The 25,625-nt window shown below is 38.6% G+C and overlaps 1 pseudogene across 1 annotated transcript; it reads left to right on the forward strand.

Annotated features, from left to right (window-relative positions):
- Window positions 1-345: 345 nt before the first annotated feature.
- On the forward strand, window positions 346-24,969 carry LOC309857455 (lipase member J-like; annotated as a pseudogene). The gene is made up of 9 exons: window positions 346-371; window positions 3,172-3,294; window positions 10,078-10,213; window positions 13,554-13,751; window positions 14,709-14,818; window positions 16,298-16,434; window positions 17,209-17,354; window positions 21,056-21,127; window positions 24,880-24,969. The product of its transcript is annotated as a lipase member J-like (transcript).
- The last annotated feature ends 656 nt before the right edge of the window (window positions 24,970-25,625 follow it).

The following is a 25,625-nucleotide window of genomic DNA, read 5'->3' on the forward strand; positions in this document are numbered from 1 at the left end:
TAGCTAGGATGGGGCTTCTGTATTTACTCTTCCTAGCTACCTTGACCTTTTCTCTTCTTTCCTGTTCCTGATCTTTGCAAGCCTGGCTCTTTCTGTTCATTTAAGTCCCACTTAGAAGTCACCTAAAGGAAGCCTTCTCTAACTATTTGACTTAAAAGAACCACCCTGTGACTTTATACCCCCAACCTGTTTCATTTTCTTCATGTTACCTAGTCACTTTTAGAAGTTATCTTGCTTTCTTACCTACTTATTTGTTGTTTACTTAATAGAGTTTAAGAGGATAGAAACATTGTCATAGTCAATATGGTATCGCTGACAACTAGAATCAGTCACAATTCTCAGACACAGAGCTCAGTAACTCTGCCTAGAAGGTATGCAAGCCGTTCAAGAATTATGCTTAAACTAAGATAGACTGAATGGTAATTCAGTGGGTCAGTTTCAGCATTGAGAATACTTTCTCAGAGAGTGCTTTTTTATTATATAATAGGACTGTAATAATATAAAAATATCATGCCAGTCAGCAAAGGTTGTCTGCTTGTGTGAGGCACAGCTCTGTCTGTTCTTACTAACCGTGTTATTGATAACTTCAATAACCGTTAATGGCAAATCAGTTTTTGATGGCATAAAATCAAGGTGAATAGTCTCATAGGGTTACTTTAAGATCAGGAATTTAAGAGATTTCAATAGAAGTCACTGAAACAAATTTAACAACAAAAAAAATGGAGGAGGTTATTTGAAGTGTTACCTTTGTATATAGAAAACAATTTTACAGAAACAAGGAAAGAGAGCTTAGAATTTTACTTGGCTTAGGTGTCGGGTGCCTCAGTTGGTTAAATGAGGGCTTTGAGTTCAAGCCCCATGTGTAGCCTACTTAAGAAAAAAAATTGTACTTGGCCTTAAGTTTATTCTGAGTTAACAGTATAATAGAGCTGTTAAGACAAAAAACTAAATATCAACCTAAGCTATGATAAATGGATTAGTGTGCAGAACAAGGACGGTGATAGTCCCACACTATTTACACTGCTCAGAACACATTTAGAATACCAGGTTCATTCCTGGACCCAAGATTTCAAAAGGATCATTGAGAAATGGGGTCATTCCAAGGAAAAGTGTCCAGGATGATAAGCAGACTTGAAATTATCTTGCTTTAATAGGTAAGAGGGATAAAGTTTGCTAGATTGCTAGCCTGAAGAAAATGTCACAAAAACATGAAAACCATCTTCAAACATGTAATAGATCTTCAGAAAGAAAAATAATTGGATACATCAGTATACTAAAATCAGTTGATGAAAATTATAAGAAACTAGATTCTGGCTTAAAGATATTTAAGGAATAATATAGATATTTATTATCTGTATTATATATTAAATATCTATGTTATTTATTGAGAATATAGATATTCTCAAAGAAGAAATTAAGGAATAATTTTAAGTAGGTGCATCTAAAAATGGAACACATTTCCTCATGAAGTAGCTCTCCAATGGGGACACCTTCGGAATGTGGATGGGCACAATGGGGGATATTGTCAAAGAAACTGAAGTACTGGATAGGACAGTGGTCCTGGGACAGCAGTCCTCAAACAGGATATGTATAAGTAAATGAAGATTTTCTAAATGGTAGACAGAATTTTAAGGAAGCCAGTTTCCACTGTCTGAACTGCTGAAAGTACTTTCCACTAATATGTCTAGAAAAGCCTTTGTGGTCAAGCAGATTTGCCTTTCCTACCTTACCCTTTCACAGTTGCTCTTTACCAGCTTTGTAAGAATTCTCCAGATTTACCACCACCATGAAACACTAGAGTTTTCTGAATTCAACTATATATATACCTGAACAGTTTTATAGTTTCACATGATTTCCCATTACTTATTATCATCCTTTTCATTTCAGCTTGAGGAAGTCCCTTTAATGTGTACTGTAAGGCTCAACTATTTCCGGTGATAAAGTCCTTCAGCTTTTACTTGTCTGAAAAACTATCTTCCCTTCCAATTTGAAAGGCAGCATTGAGAGACTATGGACTCTGAAAAACAATCTGAGGGTTTTGAAGGGACGGGGGGTGGGAGGTCGGGGTACCAGGTGGTGGGTATTATAGAGGGCACGGATTGCATGGAGCACTGGGTGTGGTGCAAAATTAATGAATACTGTTATGCTGAAAGTAAAAAATAGAGAAAATAAATAAAATATTAAAAAAAAAAAAAAAGAAAGGCAGCTTTGTTGGGTTGTAGGGGGGGCTGGGTGGCTCAGTGGGTTAAAGCATCTGCCTTTGGCTCAGGTCATGATACCAGGGTCCTGGGATCGAGCCCCACATCAGGTGCTCTGCTCAGTGGGGAGCCTTCTTCCCCCTCTCTCTCTTTGCCTGCCTCTCAGCCTACTTCTGATGCCTCTATGTCAAATAAATAAAATAAAATCATATATATATAATATATTTATGCATATATGTACATTTTGCAATATATATTTTGCAAAGTCTCTGCTAAAAATTTTCTGATAGTCTTATGGGGGTTCCATTATAGATAACAAGTTCTTTTTCTTACTGTTTTAAGATTCTCTCCATTCCCCTTCCCTCCCCAAAACTCGACTACTGTTAAACATACTTTAAACGAGTGTTAGTCTAGGGACACCTAGGTGGCTCCATCAGTTATGTGTCTGCCTTTGGTTCTGGTCATGATCCCAGAGTCCTGCATCTGGCTCCCCATTCAGTGGGGTGTCTGCCTCTCCCTCTGAACCTCCCCCTTCTTGTGCTTTCTCTCTGACTCTGTTTCTCACACACACACACTCTCAAATAAATCAATAAAATATTTAAAGGAAATAAACAAGTGTTAGTCTCGTAAGAATATCATTACATCATTAATTCAGGTATCAATTAACTTGCAGTATATGATAAAGTTTTTGGAATTGGGCTAAACAATTCTATAATGGAGACCTCACAGAGGTTTTTGTGCTGCAAAAGAGGACAGCTGGCAAAGCACTGATGTGGGAATGAAGTCAGAATGAATCAAACTCTTGACTGCCAACTATACATTGTGTGTCCTTAGACAAGTTACTTAATTCTGGGGGGCTTTGGTTTTCTGACCTGAAAACAGTAATATTCCCTAACTCACAGAATTATTTAAACAGTCAAATGGTATCACTTGCTGCAATTTTAGTAGTATTAACATCTCCTTTTATATGCAGATCCCAAATGTCCTACCTTTCCAGAGTGAAGTCTCTCATTTTAATTCTTGGGACTATGCAAGGTGCCTTTCTATATCGAAGAGCTCAGAACCCTGAAGTGAACATGAACATTCTAAGTTGCAAGTAAATAAATGCTAAGCTGCTGAAATAACACAGGGGATGCTACTCTTTAATTGCAGAGGGTGGGCTTTTATTTTAATAGAGCTGCAGTCAAATAAATTTCCCTGTATTCATATATTTTGATATGGGTCAATGAATAGTCCCCATTTACTGTTCTGTGGCTCCAGTTTCCCCTTCACCCTTACTTTGTCCCTGGGTGAAAATATATATACCGGCATTTAAATACCTTTGTGGAAGACTTATAAATTCTTTTTTGTATACATGCAAATTCCAGATATAAGCTTAGCTATAATCATAGACATGCAAACATTTGTGGATAAACATATATTTTAAAATTGTATATGGCTGAGCAGGTAAACGTTTGAGTGATTAGTAGTTAGGCAAAAAGTAATGTATAAGAATGATGTTTATAGGGGAGGAGTCAAGATGGCGGAGAAGTAGCAGGCTGAGACTACTTCAGCTAGCCGGAGATCAGCTAGATAGCTTATCTAAAGATTGAAAACACCTGAAAATCCATCGGCAGATCAAAGAGAAGAAGAACAGCAATTCTGGAAACAGAAAAACAACCACTTTCTGAAAGGTAAGACCTGCGGAGAAGTGAATCCAAAGTGAAGGGAAGATAGACCCCGGGGGGAGGAGCCAGCTCCCGGCAAGCGGCAGAGCAATGGCACACAAAATCAGGACTTTTAAAAGTCTATTCCGCTTAGGGACATCGCTCCAGAGGCTAAACTGGGGCGAAGCCCACGTGGGGTCAGCGTGGCCTCAGGTCCCGCAGGGTCACAGAAGGATCGGGGGTGTCTGAGTGTCACAGAGCTTGTGGGTATTGGAACGGGAAAGCCAGCTACAGAGACAGAGCCAACAGTAAGCTCACAGCTCGGTGTTACCTTGAACCGGTCGCAGGCTCGGTGATCTCAGAGCGTGGCCGGAGGTCAGGTAGACGGGAGTAACTGGGCGCTGTTCTCTGAGGGCGCACTGGGCTCTCAGCTCCTCCGGGCCGGTGACCAGGAGGCCGCCATTTCTATTCCCATCCTCCGGAACTCTACGGAAAGCGCTCAGGGAACAAAAGCTCCTGAAAGCAAACCTGAGCTGATTACTCACCCCGGCCCCGGGTAAGTGGGGTGCAATTCCGCCTGGGGCAAAGACACTTGAGAATCACTACAACAGGCCCCTCCCCCAGAAGATCAACAAGAAATCCAGCCGAGACCAAGTTCACCTACCAAGGAGTGCGGTTTCAATTCCAAGGAGAGCAGCAGAATTCCAGAGGAGGAGAAAGCCAAGCACGGAACTCATGGCTTTTTCCGTCTGATTTTTTTTTTAGTCTTGCAGTTAATTTAATTTTTTTCTTTTTCATTTTTTGTTTTATTTCTCGCCTTCTGGTAAATTTTTAACCTTTTACCTTTCTCTTTTTTAACGTTTTTTAACTAGTTTATCCAATATATATATTTTATCTTTTTTATATTTTTCTTATTTGTTTTCTTTTTTTAAATTCTTTTCTTTTCTTTTCTTTTCTTTCTTCCTTTTGAACCTCTTTTTATCCCCTTTCTCCCCCCTCACGATTTGGGATCTCTTCTAATTTGGTTAAAGCATATTTTCCTGGGGTTGTTGCCACCATTTTAGTATTTTACTTGCTCCTTCATATATTCTTATCTGGACAAAATGACAAGACGGAAAAATTCAACACAAAAAAAAGAACAAGAGGCAGTACCGAAGGCTAGGGACCTAATCAATACAGACATTGGTAATATGTCAGATATAGAGTTCAGAATGACAATTCTCAAGGTTCTAGCCGGGCTCGAAAAAGGCATGGAAGATATTAGAGAAACTCTCTCGAGAGATATAAAAGCCCTTTCTGGAGAAATGAAAGAACTAAAATCTAACCAAGTTGAAATCAAAAAAGCTATTAATGAAGTGCAATAAAAAATGGAGGCTCTCACTGCTAGGATAAATGAGGCAGAAGAAAGAATTAGTGATATAGAAGACCAAATGACAGAGAATAAAGAAGCTGAGCAAAAGAGGGACAAACAGATACTGGATAATGAGGGGTGAATTCGAGAGGTAAGTGACACCATAAGATGAAACAACATTAGAATAATTAGGATTCCAAAAGAAGAAGAAAGAGAGAGAGGGAGCAGAAGGTATACTGGAGAGAATTATTGGGGAGAATTTCCCCAATATGGCAAACAAGCATCAAAATTCAGGAGGTTCAGAGAACGCCCCTCAAAATCAATAAGAATAGGCCCACACCCCGTCACCTAATAGTAAAATTTACAAGTCTCAGTGACAAAGAGAAAATCCTGAAAGCAGCCCGGGAAAAGAAGTCTGTAACATACAATGGTAAAAATATTAGATTGGCAGCAGACTTATCCACAGAGACCTGGCAGGCCAGAAAGTGCTGGCATGATATTTTCAGAGCACTAAACGAGAAAACCATGCAGCCAAGAATACTATATCCAGCTAGGCTATCATTGGAAATAGAAGGAGAGATTAAAAGCTTCCTGGACAAACAAAAACGGAAAGAATTTGCAAACACCAAACCAGCTCTACAGGAAATCTTGAAAGGGGTCCTCTAAGCAAAGAGAGAGCCTACAAGTGGTAGATCAGAAAGGAACAAAGACCATATACACTAACAGTCCCCTTACAGGCAATACAATGGCACTAAATTCATATCTCTCAATAGTTACCCTGAATGTTAATGGGCTAAATGCCCCTGTCAAAAGACACAGGGTATCAGAATGGATAAAAAAACAAGACCCATCTATATGTTGCCTCCAAGAAACTCATTTTAAGCCCGAAGACACCTCCAGATTTAAAGTGAGGGGGTGGAAAAGAATTTACCATGCTAATGGACATCAGAAGAAAGCAGGAGTGGCAATCCTTATATCAGATCAATTAGATTTTAAGCCAAAGACTATAATAAGAGATGAGGAAGGACACTATATCATATTCAAAGGGTCTGTCCAACAAGAAGATTTAACGATTTTAAATATCTATGCCCCCAACGTGGGAGCAGCCAACTATATAAACCAATTAATAACAAAATCAAAGAAACACATCAACAATAATACAATAATAGTAGGGGACTTAAACACTCCCCTCACTGAAATGGACAGATCATCCAAGCAAAAGATCAGCAAGGAGATAAAGGCCTTAAACGACACACTGGATTAGATGGACATCACAGATATATTCAGAACATTTCATCCCAAAGAAACAGAATATACATTCTTCTCTAGTGCACATGGAACATTCTCCAGAATAGATCACATCCTCGGTCCTAAATCAGGACTCAACCGGTATCAAAAGATTGGGATCATTTCCTGCATATTTTCAGACCACAATGCTCTAAAGCTAGAACTCAACCACAAAAGGAAGTTTGAAAAGAACCCAAATACATGGAGACTAAACAGCATCCTTCTAAAGAATGAATGGGTCAACCAGGAAATTAAAGAAGAATTGAAAAAAATCATGGAAACAAATGACAATGAAAATACAACAGTTCAAAATCTGTGGGACACAACAAAGGCAGTCCTGAGAGGAAAATATATAGCGGCACAAGCCTTTCTCAAGAAACAAGAAAGGTCTCAGGTACACAACCTAACCCTACACCTGAAGGAGCTGGAGAAAGAACAAGAAAGAAACCCTAAGCCCAGCAGGAGAAGAGAAATCATAAAGATTAGAGCAGAAATCAATGAAATAGAAACCAAAAAAACAATAGAACAAATCAACGAAAGTAGGAGCTGGTTCTTTGAAAGAATTAATAAAATTGGTAAAACCCTGGCCAGACTTACCAAAAAGAAAAGCGAAAGGACCCAAATAAATAAAATCATGAATGAAAGAGGAGAGATCACAACTAACACCAAAAAAATACAAACTATTATAAGAACATACTATGAGCAACTCTACGCCAACAAATTTGACAATCTGGAAGAAATGGATGCATTCCTAGAAACATATAAACTACCACAACTGAACCAGGAAGAAGTAGAAAGCCCGAATAGACCCATAACCAGTAAGGAGATTGAAACAGTCATTAAAAATCTCCAAACAAACAAAAGCCCAGGGCCAGACGGCTTCCCGGGGAAATTCTACCAAACATTTAAAGAAGAACTAATTCCTATTCTCCTGAAACTGTTCCAAAAAATAGAAATGGAAGGAAAACTTCCAAACTCATTTTATGAGGCCAGCATCACCTTGATCCCAAAACAAGACAAGGATCCCATCAAAAAAGAGAGCTATAGACCAATATCCTTGATGAACACAGATGCTAAAATACTCAACAAAATACTAGCCCATAGGATTCAACAGGACATTAAAAGGATTATTCACCACGACCAAGTGGGATTTATTCCAGGGCTGCAAGCTTGGTTCAACATCCGCAAATCAGTCAATGTGATCATCAATAAAAGAAAGAACAAGAACCATATGATACTCTCCATAGATGCTGAAAAAGCATTTGACAAAGGACAGCAGACCTTCCTGATCAAAACTCTTCAAAGTGTAGAGATAGAGGGCACATACCTCAATATCATCAAAGCCATCTATGAAAAACCCACCGCAAATATCATTCTCAATGGAGAAAAACTGAAAGCTTTTCCGCTAAGGTCAGGAACACGGCAGGGATGTCCATTATCACCACTGCTATTCAACATAGTACTAGAGGTCTTAGCCTCAGCAATCAGACAACAAAAGGAAATTAAAGACATCCAAATTAGCAAAGAAGAAGTCAAATTATCACTCTTTGCAGATGATATGATACTACATGTGGAAAACCCAAAAGACTCCACTCCAAATGAAAGAAATTGAGGAAGACACAAAGAAATGGAAAAATGTTCCATGCTCCTGGATTGGAAGAATAAATATTGTGAAAATGTCTATGCTACCTAAAGCAATCTACACATTTAATGTAATTCCTATCAAAGTACCATCCATCTTTTTCAAAGAAATGGAACAAATAATTCTAAATTTTATATGGAACCAGAAAAGACCTCGAATATCCAAAGCGATATTGAAAAAGAAAGCCAACGTTGGTGGCATCACAATTCCGGACTGCAAGCTCTATTACAAAGCTGTCATCATCAAGACAGCATGGTACTGACACAAAAACAGACACATAGATCAATGGAACAGAATAGAGAGCCCAGAAATAGACCCTCAACTCTACAGTCAACTAATCTTCGACAAAGCAGGAAAGAATGTCCAATGGAAAAAAGACAGCCTCTTCAATAAATGGTGCTGGGAAAATTGGACAGCCACATGCAGAAAAATGAAATTGGACCAGTTCCTTACACCACACACAAAAATAGACTCAAAATGGATGAAGGACCTCAATGTGCGAAAGGAATCCATCAAAATCCTTGAGGAGAACACAGGCAGCAACCTCTTTGACCTCAGCCACAGCAAAATCTTCCTAGGAACAACACCAAAGGCAAGGGAAGCAAGGGCAGAAATGAACTATTGGGATTTCATCAAGATCAAAAGCTTTTGCACAGCAACAGAAACAGTTAACAAAATTAGAAGACAACTGACAGAATGGAAGAAGATATTTGCAAACAACATATCAGATAAAGGACTAGTGTCCAAAATCTTTAAAGAACTTAGGAAACTCAACACCCAAAGAACAAATAATCCAATGAAGAAATGGGCAGAGGACATGAACAGACATTTCTGCAAAGAAGACATCCAGATGGCCAACAGATACATGAAAAAGTGCTCCATATCACTCGGCATCAGGGAAATACAAATCAAAACCACAATGAGATATCACCTCACACCAGTCAGAATGCCTAAAATAAACAAGTCAGGAAATGACAGATGCTGGCGAGGATGCGGAGAAAGGGGAACCCTCCTACACTGTTGGTGGGAATGCAAGCTGGTGCAGCCACTCTGGAAAACAGCATGGAGGTTCCTCAAAATGTTGAAAATAGAACTGCCCTATGACCCAGCAATTGCACTATTGGGTATTTACCCTAAAGATACAAACGTAGTGATCCAAAAGGGCACGTGCACCCGAATGTTTATAGCAGCAATGTCCACAATATCCAAACTATGGAAAGAACCTAGATGTCCATCAGCAGATGAATGGATCAAGAAGATGTGGTATATATACACAATGGAATACTATGCAGCCATCAAAAGAAATGAAATCTTGCCATTTGCGACAACATGGATGGAACTAGAGCGTATCATTCTTAGTGAAATAAGTCAAGCAGAGAAAGACAACTATCATATGATCTCCCTGATATGAGGAAGTGGTGATGCAACATGGGGGCTTAAGTGGGTAGGAGAAGAATCAATGAAATAAGATGGGATTGGGAGGGAGACAAACCTTAAGTGACTCTTAATCTCACAAAACAAACTGAGGGTTGTGAGGGGGAGGGGGTTTGGGAGAAGGGGGTGGGATTATGGACATTGGGGAGGGTATGTGCTTTGGTGAGTGCTGTGAAGTGTGTAAACCTGGTGATTCACAGACCTGTACCCCTGGGGATAAAAATATATGTTTATAAAAAACAAAAAATTAAATTAAAAAAAAAGAATAATAAAGGTTGAAGAAGGCAAAAAACGTTTAATAAAATAAATTACATAATTAAAAAAAAGAATGATGTTTATAGATGTTCTAAAATATCTATTACTGAATGAATCAGTGAGCTAGTGAAAAAAAAATAGTACTGAGGTTGAGAGACTGACTCTACAAGGTCCATTATTACATTAACAGCTTAGGTTATTATCAGGTTCCATTAACTGACCAGAAATTGTATCCTAAAAGCCTTCCTTTTTCTTTATCTAGAGCCAAATTATTTCTTATTGGCGCTACCCAGATGAAGTTATGATATTGTAACTGAAGATGGTTACATCCTTGGCCTTTATAGAATTCCTTATGGGAAGACGGTGACAGTTCAGTTAATATTCAATTCAGAGCAGCTTGGTGACTGTCTCGGCCCTAAGTGAGTGTCAGACAAGGAAAAGACTTAAAGATGAAGTTCATAGTTAACTTCTCACCCATGTCTCTACATGCCCCCAGAAGAGAACCTGATTCTTCCCTGGCTTCTTGTTCACAAGATGGTTTTATAATTACTTTTTTTATATAATTACTTTTTTTAATTTATTTATTTGACAGACAGAGATCAGAAGTAGGCAGAGACACAGGCAGAGAGGAGGCAGAGAGGAGGAAGCAGGCCCCTGCCGAGCAGAGAGCCCGATGTGGGGCTTGATCCCAGGACCCCGAGATTATGACCCGAGCCGAAGGCAGAGGATTAACCCACTGAGCCACCCAGGCACCCCCACAAGATGGTTTTAGAGTGTGATGGAAACTAAGCTGTTCCAAATGTTCTCTGTGGGTCCCTTTACTCATTTCTGTTGATTCTTTCCAATCTCTTTGTTTCATGAAGGGTTAGAAATGGTAACATGGTAACACGGGTTAGAAAATGGCTTGTAAAAATGTCCTTCCTGTCTCCTCTAATAATAGCAAAGAGATGAGTTTGGTCCTGGTTCTTTACCCCAACAATAGGTACATCACTATCTGCAAGTGTGGTGAAAAAGATAAAGCACTCGAATTTGTTGCTAGGGTTATAATCCTATATCTGTCACTTACTAGAAGAATATGCAATAGATTACTTTTGCTTATTCATCTAATTGTTCAAACAAAAGCCAACTTTTTTTTTTAGTTTTCTCTTTAGATATTTCTCCTTGAAAAGGATGTTTCTCAAATTATAAAATGCCCTCTCAAGTTTTAAGCAGTAAAGTATATTTCAGGAAAGATACTAATTTGAAACAACCTCAATCAATGTAATTTTGGATTCTTATAAAGGTCAGAACTACCAGACAGAAAATGTTATCATAGACTTAACATAATTATAGTAATCATTTTTCAGGGTCTGACCTAATTTTGTGAATACTGTAATAAAATATTGAAGGGTAATTTAAAAATACAGTAAGTGCTTTTGAGTTGTCTAGAAGCAGTGCCAGAGACAGGGAGTCAGGAGCATGTGATTTATTGCTGGTCTACCATCAGGAGAAGGTCATGTGGAAATCCAGAAGGGCAAGGAAAGGAGCTAGGGAAGGGTGTGGCTCAGCTAAGCCCTGCTGAGTCTGATCTCAGGGGAGCTTATGGATCCAGAAACTGCATCGTGGAAGCTGTCCTGCCTAGAAGTTAAGGAGTTAGCCTCTTGCATTGCCACAGCAGTTAGTTATTGCTTAAGGCTACTTTTATTGGTGTAATCTCCTAGGTAAGGCAACTTCCATTTGCCCTGGGGGATAGAGGGGCAATGATGAGCACTTAGAAAGCAACACCTACAACATCTGGGAGCTCCACCTACTTTGGAAAGGAAGTCTGGGTGAACACCAAAATAACAGAGAGTGCACCTCTTACATTATACAGATCCTTTTGTTTTTCACATTAAGCTTATTTCATCCAGGTACAGGTTTTCCAGGGTATGGGTAGGTCAGAATTTCTGGGGAAACATATAAGAAGGTGAGTGGAACAAAGTATGACATCTGCCATTGCCACTGATCCTAATGCCATGGCTGTCACTTGTGAATTCCCACCTGTACTACCCACTGTAGATTCCCCTCCCTCTCAGCTGTGTCTCCTGATGTGGCAAGCCACGCCCTTATCCTGAAGGGTTACTGTGCCTGTAACAGGTCATAGTTGCAGTACTTGTACATTTTATAGGGAAAGCAAGGCAACAGAGTAACAAAAAATGTCCCACTGAATCTCGTGAACATCAAGTATGTTTTTCCATCCTCATTCTGTATCAGAATCCCTACCTCGTCATGAAGATCAAGGGCAATGACTCCTGCCAATATAGTAATTCCTTTCTTTGCCACTGCTGCCCTCTAGTCTTCTATCATGAGGAGCCCAAAGTCATAGCCTGCCAGCAGTCATGGCTTTATTATTAGGATGTTTACTGTGTGAACTAGTGGACATGTCTTCTGTCTGGGGACCAGGGCCTCTGGATCTATAAGAGCCTTAAATTGTGAGAACAGAAAGGACAAACTCCCAAGTGAGTTACTGGATGACAGTGAGTAAGACCATTCTTAATCCTACCCCTTTTTTCTTAGACTCCGTGTTCTACTGATTAGAGGAAGCAGCAATATATTCAGTCATTTGTTTAAGGTATCAAATGAGTCCTAAAGGACAGGACCCATAGATACAGGATGTCATCTCGCAGCTGGCATCTCTACTGGCTGGTGATTTCATTGCTTGGCTGGGCTAGCAGCCTCTTGATGGTGGTTATAGTCTCAGACCAGTGGCCTTCCAAGGCCATAATACGGAGGAATGCACCTTCTTTGACCTGCAGTGATTCCCTTTATTTGAGGTATGTCATGAGGGGTTCCATATTTGTAGATCAGATGCTCCGTGAACTCTTGAATAATAGTGCTGGCTGCTGTGGTCCTATGTGGAAAGAAAGGCAAATCATAACCAAAATATATATCAATACCAGTCATAGTGGGTTGTTGACCTTTCCATAAGAGAATAGGTCTGATGTCCCCCAACTGGTCTCCAAGTGGCTGGTTTGATCTCCTTGAGGTGATGGTATTTTGTGAGACCTCTGTTGCAGGCAGGTCAGACATACTTCCCTAGCAGTAGCCTTGGTGAGGCACCCACGCTGCAGGGCCCAAGTTAAACTACATCTCTCTCACCCTGGCTACTTCTTTCATGAGCCCACTGCACAGCACTGGAGTGGTTAAGACCTGTGTCTGGCTGACATCTATTGTAATATGCTATTTAAAATGTATATGATGGAAGCATGAGTGGCTCAGTTAAATGTCCGACTCTTGTTTTTGGCTCAGGTCATGATCTCAGGGTGGTCTATGTTGGGCTCCGTGCTCAATGTGGAGTCTACTTGAGATTCTCTTTCTCCCTCCCCCTCTGCCCCTCCCCCTTCTCACTCTCTCTCTCTCTCTCTAAAATAAAAATAAAATAAAATGTATATGAGTCCTCACATGACTATTAGCTATGTGAATGTTCTAATCTTTAAAGTTTATATATTTAAGTGAGACATGACCTAATGATATACTTGGTTATTTGAAAAAAAATTCTTTGTAAACTTTGCTAAGTTTGCAACTTTGTAAACTTTGCTAAACAACTCTGACATACAATGGCATTAAACATAAAAAATTTACCATATTTATACAATATAAAATTTAAAAAATATATTTTTAAAACTTCAAACTGTCATGTGTTAAAAGATTTAATTTCAGATAAGATATTTATACAGATACTACAACATTTAAGAAGAAATTCTCTGCATTTTTTTTTCTAGCTCAGAGGTTTGTTGTCTACTTGCAACATGGTTTGTTTACACCTGCCAGCAGCTGGATCTCCAATCTGCCCAACAATAGCCTGGGCTTCATTCTGGCAGATGCTGGTTAAGACGTGTGGATGGGGAACAGCAGGGGACCACCTGGTCCAGGAAACACAAGTACCTGGAGACAAATTCCAAAGAATTCTGGGCCTTCAGGTACAAATAACATCAAGTAATGTTTCATTTTATTTTATGAGTGTGTCAAATATTTTGTCTTGTGTTTGAATGAAATAAAGTAGAAAAGAAGTGTCTTTTCTCAATCAGGGCTTGTAACAGACCATCAGAATTTATGTCAGTTTTTGCTTGAAAATGAAAGAATGCTTGCTTGACCTTAAGTGTGTTTCTCGTTTGTCAGTAGTAACCTTTATTGGCTAACCCCACCCTTCCCATTGTTTTGCTCCTTAACCTATATATTTACTTTATCTCCCTGTATGTAAAATAAACAGCCTCTTTATAAGACGATCTTGGGGCTACTTTATTCCCTGACTTTGTGTTCTCACAGAAGTCTTTATTAAGTAGATATATTACATCACATAACTTCTTTTTTAAGAAATATTTATTTATTTGAGAGAGAGCTGGAGAGAATGTGCATGCACATGCACGAGTGGGGAGGAGCCTAGGAGAAGTAAGAGAGAAGCTCAAACAGACTCCACACTGAGTGCAGAGCCAGACACAGGGCTCGACCTCACCACCCTGAGACCACGACCTGAGCTGAAATCAAGAGTCAGATGCTCAGCCAATTGAGCCACCCAAGGGCCCTAAAATTCTTCCTTTTTTTTTAAACATCTTTTTTTTTTAAGGTTTGATATATTTATTTGACAGACAAAGATCACAAGTAGGCAGAGAAGCAGGCAGAGAGAGAGGGGGAAGCAGGCTCCCTGCTGAGCAGAAAGCTTGATGTGGGACTCCATCCCAGGACTCTGGGACCATGACCTGAGCTGAAAGCAGAGGCTTTAACCCACTGAGCCACCCAGGTGCCCCACCCCATAACTTCTTGATAATACCCAAAGAGAGTGGAAAATTGTTTGCCTTCACTTACCTGTTCATTATCTTCAAGGGTTAGCATCACATTCTGGAAGCAAGGGGATTTCAACTTCCCTTTTTCTTTTGTAGTTTTGACGAGATGGCAAAATACAACCTCCCAGCCTCCATCAGCTTCATCGTGAAACACACGGGACAAGAGGAAATTTTTTCTATAAGCCATTCCCAGGGCACCACTATTGGTACGGCCAGAAGGATTGTGGCTCATAGTATGCAATGTCTTTTGTAGGGTTTGCAGACATACCTCCTAAGGATGTGGGCAAGCTCCCAGAGCCTCAAGTGACATAAAACAGAGCACCAGGAAGAAGACCCACAGCCTGGCCCTGGACACTTACCCCCTTACTCCTCTTACCTTGTCTTCTCCAGTCAAAAAGAATTCATGTAATAACAGGTTGTCTTTGTTCCCAAGCGTTCAGAGTTGGATATCCATCTTGGGATCAAAGTGAGATCATAACTACCCCTTGTTCCACAAATAGAAATTTCATACTTATAATTGTCATTTAAGTGTGGCAAAGGACCTCATGAGGAGGGGATGTGAGAAGGCCATTAATGCTTACGCATTTAGGACAGATTAAACTTTAGACATGCACAAAGATGAGCCTAAGCCTTCATATGTTTAAAGAGACTAAAAAAGAACTTCTTTTAGCTCACAGCAACAATGCTTCCATCTAATGTGTAATAGTTTCACTTTCAGAGGATAATTCTCTAAAACCCAACATAATTCTCTTACATGATGTGGTAAACTTTCTTACTCCCACTCTTTCTACTGGGGAAGTTACAAAGCCTACTTGATAATAGCAACCAGTATTCACTGAGTCTTTTCTAGGCTGAAAAATGATCATTTTCTTATAGGAATAAGACACACCCTGTTTTAAAAGATTATGTTGAAGAACAGTCTAATCCGATTTTCCACAGATCTTTTCTCTGACATTTATTAATCATGTGTGTGAGTTGTACTCTGGATTTTCAAGGTGTAACAGTTATCTGGAACCAGGAATCTTGGAAAATTATTAAGAAAGAAGTGACTATGAGCTAGAATTTACTGACTTCTAATATGTTATATGATTCTCTGATTGTGTGCCTTCTTAGAACTAAGAAAACAGAAAAGCTATAAAAATAAAAAAGATGTGCAAGAATGTAGCTTGATAAGATGTCATAAAAGTGAAAACTATTTGTCATATTAATGACTCTAAACTAACAAAAAAATATAAACTAGTATCCTCTGCACAATAAGGCAAGGATGTTTTAAAATATATTAAAAATAAATATGAAAACAATTTGACATGTATTGGATCTGTCACCTAAAGTGTAAGATTCAAATATCCACAATTCTCACTAACCTATTTTCAGCATTGCCAGTTATAGAAATCTTCAATATTGTTTCTGATTTCTCAACTATGGTGTTACAAGACTCTTTTATTGTTGATTTATCATTGTTTATGGTCTAGACATTGTTTTTAATATTAATCATCAGTATGATGTTTGATTCATATGTAGGTCTCATACTGGGTGACCGAGAAATGTTTGATAAGGAAATTGAGAAATGAATGAGTCAATTAGTGGTCGTAACATAATGAATTTACTCTCACTTACCATGATATCATTTCTTACATGCCAGTAATGGCGTAAGAATAGTTAATTTCTGTCTTGTTTTCTTTCAGCGTTCATAACATTTTCCACAATACCACAGATAGCTGAAAGAATCAAAATATTTTTTGCCTTAGCTCCAGTTTTTTCCATCAAATACTCAAAGAGGCCTTTAATTAAATTGGCATACAAATGGAGGTCAGTGTTAAAGGTATGTTATTCCTTTCCTTTACATAGCTGATAATACAAAATGACAATAATTCTGTCATTTCAAAATAAAAGGTCTTGACTATGTTTGCATGAATTTAATTTTTTGGTTTCAATGACAATGGATTCTTTTTTTGTTTTTACAAATGAATAATATTTTATTTATAATAGCTTTGGACTTCTCATTTTGAAGGAAAATCCAGTAGTCAGCTTATCTCTATCTCCCGCTTCCAAGTTTTGCCCTTAATTTGAATGCATTTCTTTTAGGGCACCTGGGTGGCTCAGTGGGTTAAAGCCTCTGCCTTCAGCTCAGGTCATGATCCCAGGGTCCTGGGATCAAGCCTTGCATTGGGCTCTCTGCTCAGTGGGGACCCTGCTTCCTCCTCTCTCTGCCTGCTTCTCTGACTACTTGTGATCTCTGTCTGTCAAATGAATAAATAAAATCTTTAAAAAAATAAATAAATGTATTTCTTTTAAAGGCTTTATTTAATTTCTTATTTGAAAGAGAGAGAGAACACAAGGGCAAGGGAGGCAGGGTAGGGCAGAGAGAGGGACAAGCAGACTGCTCTGAGCATGGACCCAACATGGGACTCCATCTCATACCCTGAGCCAAAATCAAGAGTCATCCACTTAACCGACTGAGCCACCTCTCTCATTTAAATATTTTGAACTAATGTGAGACAGTGAATTTCATTATAAATATAATGATCACATTGGACCATTCCTTGAATAACTATTTTGGTCTTCCAGATATGAATAAAGTAAACTTGTCTTACAGGCATTTTTGGCAACAAAGACTTCCTACCTAATACCTCATTCAAAAGATTTGTTGGTTCAAAGCTGTGTCCACTGAAGATTATTGGTAAGATTTGCCATGATATCTTGCTTATGATAAATGGTTATGACCAGGAGAACTTATATATGGTGAGAACAAATTGAATTTGAAATGTACTTTGTCCATTTTCAGAAAGCAGCTATTAATAGTACTTTATGCCTTACATGTCATTGTATGATTTATGCACATGTACTGATAGAGTCTTTGCCTTCCTGGTTTGGGGACTACACCAACATTCTGAAACTAATCAGCGTGAGCATGCTGGGATTATTTTGCATTCCGATTTGTCTTGCTCTCCATAGGGAACAGAGAGCAGGTGCTGTGCTGGGTCTTTTAATTGGCCTTTACTATTGAGTGTTTGTTTCCTGAAGTTTCTCGTATTTAAGTTCTCTCCTATCACTTAATTTTTTAAAAAAAGATTTTATTGATTTATTTGACAGAGAGAGATCACAAGTAGGCAGAGAGGCAAGCAGAGAGAGAGAGAGAGAGAGAGAGAGAGAGAGAGGAGGAAGAAGGCTCCCTGCCGAGCAGTGAGCCCGATGCGGGACTTGATCCCAGGACCCTGAGATCATGACCTGAGCTGAAGACAGAGGCTTAACCCACTGAACCACCTAGGCACCCCATCTTCTATCTCTTATTTTTTTTTAACAACTTCTGCTCTTATATCTTGGTTCCTAACACTCCTTCCCTTTCTTATTGACCCTTTTGTAATTGGCATTTGTGTCTGCTAATTACCTTACCAGCTTCGGGCATTCATCAAAATTCCTGGAGTGGGACACCGTTTAGGGGCTCAAGCTACTATTCCCAAAGCCGTACAGTTTGTGTATAGATGCTATTACAGATGTACACATTCATTCTAAGACTTTTTAAGCACATTAAATTAAAAAAACAGATTTAGAAGAAGCAGTTGTGGCATTCAGACTACTGGTTGGTTCCTTCACCTGTACCATTTAATAATTTACCAGCAAGAATCAATTTATTCAGTCAAAGAAAGAGAAGTTGTCAAGATGTCCATTCTTACCAATTTAGTCTGTGGATTCAAGGCAACCAAAATCCCTGAAAGCTAATTTAAGGATATTGACAAATGACTTTTAATGTTTATGGAGGAAAGCAAAACCTAGAGTACCCAACACAGAATTGAAGAGAAAGAGCAAAGTTGGAGGACTGGTACTGTTGAACGTTAAGACTTAGTCTTCAACTACAGTAATCTAGACAGCGTGGAATTAATGAAAGAAACAAGAAGATCAGAGTAGCAGAATAAAGAGTGCAGACACAGAGTCTCATGAACACCATCAACAGATCTTTGACAAAGGAGAAAGGCAGTGCACTAGAAAGACCATAGTCTCTTCAACAAATAGTGTTGGGACAACTGGATGTCTACATACAAAACAATAAAATAACCTTCACAAAGTTAACTCAGATTTGGATCATAGACCTAAATGTGAAATGTAAGACTCTCAAACTACTAGAAGATCACATCAGGAAAAACCTAAATGATCTTGGATGTGGCAAGGACCACCAGGTTGTACTTTTTGTTTGTTATAATTGATGAACCTACATGGACACATCATAAGTACCCCAAAACCATAGTTTACAGCGTGGTTCACTCTGGTGTTCTACATTCTGTGAGTTCTAACAAATGTATAATGACATAGACCTACCATTACAGTATCATGTAGGATATTTTCACTGCACTATAAATCCTCTGTGCTTTGTCTACTCATCCCTCCCCTCTTAAATCCTGGCAACCACTGATACTACTGATTTTTTCACTGCCTGCCACAGTTTTGCCTTTTCCAGAATGTCATGTAGTTAGAATCATAGTTTGTAGCCCTCTCAGATTGCCTTCGTCCATTTAGTAGCAAACATTCAAGGTTCCTCCATGTCTTTTCCTGGCTTGGTATCTCATTTATTTTTAGTGTTGAAAAAAATATTTTATTGTTGGGATGTATCACTGTGTATCTATCCACCTACTAAAGGTCATTATGGTTCAAGTTTTGACAATTATGAATAAAGATGCTATCAAGATCAATGTGCAGATTTTGCATGAACACGAGTCTTTACCTCCTTTGGATAAATACCAAGGACTGAAATTGCTGGATCATGTGACAAGGATTCCTTTTGTTTTATAAGAGACCACTAAACTGTTTTTCCAAAGGGGTTGTACTATTGTGCATTTCCACCAGCAGTGAATGAGAGTTCCTGTGACTTTTTCCTCACCAGCACTTGGTGCTGTCAATGTTTCAGACTTTTGTCATTTTCATAGGTGTGTAGTGGGATTTCATTGTTCTTTTAAATTGCATTTCCCTGATGGTGTATGATGCAGAGCATCTTTTCATGGTCATTTGCTATCTGTACATCTATTCAATGAGCTGTCTGTTAAGGTCTTTGGCCCATTTTTAAATCAGGTTATTTTCTAATTATTGAGTTTGAAGAGTTCTTTGTACATTTTGGATAACAACTTCATAGATATGTCTTTTGCAAATATTTTCTTCCAGTCTGTGCCCTGTCTTCTAATTCTCTTTGTCTTTTTCAAAGTGGACGTTTTTGACTCAGAAGTTCAGCTTGTCAGTTACTTCTTTCATAGTTTGTGCCTTTGGTGTTTTATCTACAAAGCCATCACTAGACCCAAAGTCAACTAGATTTTCTCTACTAGGTCATCTTCTAGGAGTTTCATAGTTTTGAGTTTGATATTTAGATCTGTGTTCTATTTTGAGTTAACTCTTGTGAAAAGTGTGAGGTCTGTGCCTCAATTCTTTTTTTTTTTTTTCTTCTACTTTTCCATGTCGTTGTCTAGTTGTTCCAGGACCATTTGTTGAAGATACCATTGTTTCTCGATTGTATTGCCTTTTCTCTTTTTCAAAGATCTGTTGACTATATAGGGGATCTATTTTGGGGCCCTCTTTCCATTCTATGGATGTTTGTCTATTCTTCCACCAGTACCCCACTTCTTGATTACTGTAGGTTGATAGTACATCTTGAAGTTGTGTATGTCCATCCTCCAACTTTGTTCCTCCCTTACAATACTGTATTACTGTATTGGCTGTCCTGGGTCTTCCATTTCTCCATCTGAGAAACAGTTTGTTGATATCCTTAAGAGAACTTGCTGAGATTTTGATAGGACTACATTGACATTGTAAGTCTTGCTCACTGACTAAGGTTTCCAGGGACATTGTAGTTAATTCAAACCTTGATGACAGGTTGACATGAAAGCTGCTGCATTTCTGATTGCTTCACTGGGAGTTGTGTAGCATTGCAGGAGCCCAGTTAATCATGGAAAGGGTTTCATTTTAAATCTCCTAATTGTCCTTGGCAGGCTCTGGGCTGATTTTTTGTTTGTTTGTTTTCCTCAACTAGCTTAGTTCTCACAATAAAACTTCAGATTCCCTGGGATTGGCAAATAACTTGAAGAAAAAACTGGCTTTAGTACTTTGCTTTTTTGAGGGTTTTTTTTTCCCTTTTCCATTTCTCCTGGTAATTTCTATCTTTTCAATCCTTTGTGCTCACAAAAGGGGTCCATGTGTGTGAGTCCTAACAGTTTAGATTGTTTTCAGTATGGGATGACAAACTACATAACTCAGAAATCCAATAATACCTTCTATGTTAATGTAAAATTACATATTTAGTAAGTAAATTTATGTACTTAATTAAAATATAATTTTATATTTTATTTATATTATTTGCTTAAAAATTACTTTAAATTGTATTGAAATTATTTAGTGAAGTAAGTATCAAAAGTTACACTTTCTCTGGGTGGACCAAGTATAAAAATAATTTTTTAACCCCTCAGAGTGGTGTGGATGTGTATTTGTCACATAACCCAGCAGGGACATCTGTTCAAAATATGCTACACTGGAGTCAGGTATAACTTTTCAAGTGCTTTTGAGTACAATTTTATTTATACTACTCATGGTTTACCTCATCATTCTGAGAATCATGCCATTGTCATAGGATGATAAATTTAGAAGTATAAAATGTAACTATTACATATTTATGTAATTCTTTATGGTTTCTAATATGTTAGTATCATAATCTATTAGGTCTTTTATCCCTAAGCAATAATCAGAGCAATATACCTATTTTCTATTTTACAAATGAGAAAATGTTAATTTGGAATAGTAGACTAGGAATCATTGAGGCCATGTTTATCATTTGACTTGCCAAAAGATTCAGAGCTATTCCTTCAAAAATGCCTAAGACTAATAATAACACTAACAATAACAATAAAATTTTAAAAACCTAAGACTAAAACACAGGTATCCGAATGCCTAATCTCTCACTAGACTTCATTATCTCCTCTGTTCAATTGTGAACTTTATAAGGCCCTTGAGCAAGTTTTATTCACTTCTATATGTGCAAGGCCAAGAGTTCTGGGCAAACAACAGGTACTCAAGAATATATGTTGCATGAATATTAATGAAGAAAAAATCCAGTGTGAATATCATCTTACAGTTGAGAACCAGGATAAAATCTTAGAAGAAACAGTATACTTGAGATTAAAATATCAGGCACTGAATCTTTTCTCTGAAACTTATTGCTAGTGAGACACTCAGCAAGCTCACTTACTCCTTATGAAGTCAGTTTCCTTAATTTTAAAAATGGAGTTAATAATAATGCTCTGACTTAACTAACAAAAATATTATGACAGTTCAACAGGGTGATAATCAAGAGTGTTGTTTAAATTTAATGAACACTAATGAACTCAAGTATCATTGAGATTTTGGGAAGGACTTTCTCATTTAACATGTCTAAATCTACTAAGTGATTGTTTTGAGGTAAATTATTAAAAATCTTTAACTTATATTTAGATTTAGTTCATTCCTGGTGATAACTAGACCAGGAAAGTCTAGGTAACCTTTGCATCTATTCATCTATGGAAACAATATTTATTGAGTACCTACTATGTGCCCTGTACCATTCTATGCTCAGGGTACACATCAGTGAACAAAGTAAATATTCCTGTCCTCCTTAAGCTGACATTCTAGCAGTTAGATATACAGACATTAAGCATAGCAAATAAGTAAATTATTAAAACTTTAGAAGGGAATAAAAACTATGGAAAAATAAAGGGGAAAAAGCAAGATAAAGAGATTAGACACAGTGGGTAGTGGGTTGTGTCTTTGAACAGAGAGGTTAGGCCAGCCTCAATGAGATGCTGACATTCGAGATTTAGAGAAGCCGAGAAAGTTAGCAATGTGAACAACCTGGAGGAAGAGTATTCCAGACAGAGAGAATAACCAACGCAAAGCCCTTTAGTTAGGAGCATTTCTGAAAGGCATGGCTAAAAGTTCAGTGTGGCTTATGTCAGCAATTAAGGGAGAAAGAAGTAGGAAAAGGGGAGCAGAAATGTACTAGAGCCAGAAAGGAACAAGTACTCCATTGGGAGGACTTTGGCTTTCTAGCTAAGTGAGCAGCCACTGCAGGTTTTTGAGCAGGGAGCGGACATGATATGACCTACATTTTTAAAGGAATGCTTAGGGGACACCTCACTGGCTCAGTCAACAGAGCATGTGATGCTCGATCTCGGGGTCATGAGTTCAAGCACCATGTTAGGGGTAAAGTTTACTTGGGGGGGGAAAAAAAGAATACTTTGGGTGCCATGTTGGGTAGATCAAAGTGGAAACAATGAGAAATTTTGGAGACCACCATAATCGAGATTGATGATGGCCTGCACAGATGTGTTTCCAGGAAGGGTGCCGAAGAGGGTTGGGTTCTGAGTGTACATGTGTATTGTAAACATGCAGTGAAAGACATTTAATATGGATTCTGTGAAAGGAGATAGGGAAGAGTCTTGGATGATTCCAGACTTTCTGGCCTAAGCAAGGAAAATATGCAATTGCCATTAAAGGAGATAGGGACATTTGGTGGCAGTGCAGGTTTGAGGGACAGAGAAGATGTTCACATTTGGAGATGTTAAGTGTGAGGCATCCCAGTGTTTAACTTGAATAAGCAGTTGTGTATAGGAGTCTAGTATTTAGAAGAGACTTACAGAAGAGGATAAACATTTTAAGTATGGACACCACTGAAAACCAAGAAACTGGATGAGAACACACACAGAGCGAATACAGATGGGGAGAAGAGGAGCACGGTTAGGCTGAGACATGGAAGGATTCAAAGGTCAGGCAGTGGCAGTTGGATGGATACAGCAAAGAAACCAAAAAGGAGCTGGGAGTGAAAAATGAAAATGAAGAAATGACGGTATTAGACAAACCATAAGAGACTCTTAATGTCACAAAACAAACTGAGTGTAACTGGGGGAGGGGCGTTAGGGAGAAGGGGAGTGGGGATACAGACATTGGGGAGGGTATGTGATATGGTGAGTGCTGTGCAGTGTGTAAACCTAGCGATTCACAGACCTGTACCCCCTGAGACTAATAATACACTATATGTTTATTAAAAATTTTTAAAAATTATTTAAAGAAATGAAATGACAGTATTCCAGAAGCTAAGTGGGAAAAAAGCTCTAGGATAGAAATGAACAGCTGGATCCAATGGCATAATGGGTAATGTGAGGAAATTCCTCAGAATCGACAAGTTTTACAAATGCTAAGATCATGAATAACCTCAGCTGGTTTTGTGGAATGAAAGAACTGCAGGGTAAGAAGTGTTGTTGGGGGGAAATCAGGTTGTCCGGAGAGCAGGAAGGTAAAGGAACCCATCATAGATGGGTTTTAAGATATACCTAATGATGGAATTCCAGATGGCAGAGAGAGTTTTAGAAGTTGGGAGGAGTTAGGAGAAGATAAAATGGTGGGTGCATGGAGACCTGTCAGGGTTAGAGTCCCAGAGAAGATCTGGAAGCTGAGAGTCTGAAACTTCCTGCAATGAATACATTATCAGGGGGACAATAGGATATGATCAGATTAGACCTAAGAGGCTCACAGCAGGTGGTGGCAGTGGTGAGGCTAGAGTTAGGAAAGGTGGAGCAAGGGGTGGCTTCTGGAACATGCTCTTGAGAGCTGTTGTTTGAAGCAAGGATATTTAGGGACATATCATTTCAGTGCTAGTGCACCTAGCACTACACACTTTTTTAAAAGATTTTTTTAAAGATATATTTATATTTATGTATATTTTTAAGAGATATTTATATATTTTAGAGAGAGAGTATGAGCACAGGGAGGAGCAGAGGAAGAAGGAGAGGGAGAATCTTCAAGCAGACTCCCTACTGTGTGCGGAGCCAAACGCAGGGCTCAATCCCACAACCCTGAGATCATGACCTGAGCTGAAGCCAAGAGTTGGACACTTAACAGACTGAGCCACATCGGTGCCCATAGACACTCACTTTTGTCCTCTGTGGATTGAGCTGAGGCTTTCCGGGGAGGGATGATGAGCACACAGGCTCCCGTTAACAAGGTAAAAGGCCTTGGGGGAATGTGCATTTATATGAAGCTGATAGACTTGGGTTCCATAGACACCCCTGCCCCTCACCACCTCTCCCCTTCCATTTCTTGCCCTTTTCAAAGAAAGGGAGAAGTGAAGACATGTCCCTGCGCAGATATATTCCAATGGGCCAAATACGAAGAGACAGTATATGAAATTCACACCTCACTTTACCAGCTGCACTGTAAAAAACAGAAGAGTATAATCTTGCTTTAATTTTTTTTTTCTTTCATGTTTTTCAATTCTAGTCACTTGAGAGTTTTTGATTGAGGCAGTCCTGCTCTGAACTTGGTTCATTTTAATCAGGTACATAATTATGCATAAGCTAAAAACTATCTCCTGGGTCAGTTCAGAGGAGGTGGCTACAGAGAAGGGCTCGTGTAAAGCCCGAGAGGATAAAAACAGTGAGAAGGACCAGCAGGCAAAGGCTGCCATGATTTGGTTCCATAGTCTCACATCCAATGGGGGCTTTTCCAGATTTTCTATGTATTTTAACAACAAATACCTCAGTTAAGCCTGGAGAAGTTTGACAGGCTGTAGAGTAATTCATCTTCCCTCAGGAGAAAAAATATTGTGTGTATAATATGCGTAGCTCCGTGATTAGTTAAATAAGAAATAAAAGGCACAATATGATTCTTGACCCTAAAAGCTCTTGATTGTATTTGGGAAAATAAGACAAACCTGTAATTATGAGGAAAAGACAAACTTAATGAGAAGATGGTAATATTGTTTGAAGAAGATGACAGAAATCTTGAGGTATTAGAACCCAAGTCTGCCATCTTCAAAATTATTTTTTCCCATTATCCTCTTCTGCCTTAGCTAAACTTCATGTCTGATGTGGTTTGCTTGTGTAAAACTCCGCAGTAAAATGGAAAGATTAAAATCAATAAAATCAGACTTGCTCCCCCCTCCAATATTTACCATTTATTGATAGATACATTGGCAGCTACAAAAAGTTTTTTTTTAAGATTTTATTTATT

The sequence above is a fragment of the Mustela nivalis genome, assembly GCF_964662115.1.
Source record: "Mustela nivalis genome assembly, contig: HAP1_SCAFFOLD_738, whole genome shotgun sequence".
Taxonomy (NCBI): Eukaryota; Metazoa; Chordata; class Mammalia; order Carnivora; family Mustelidae; genus Mustela; species Mustela nivalis.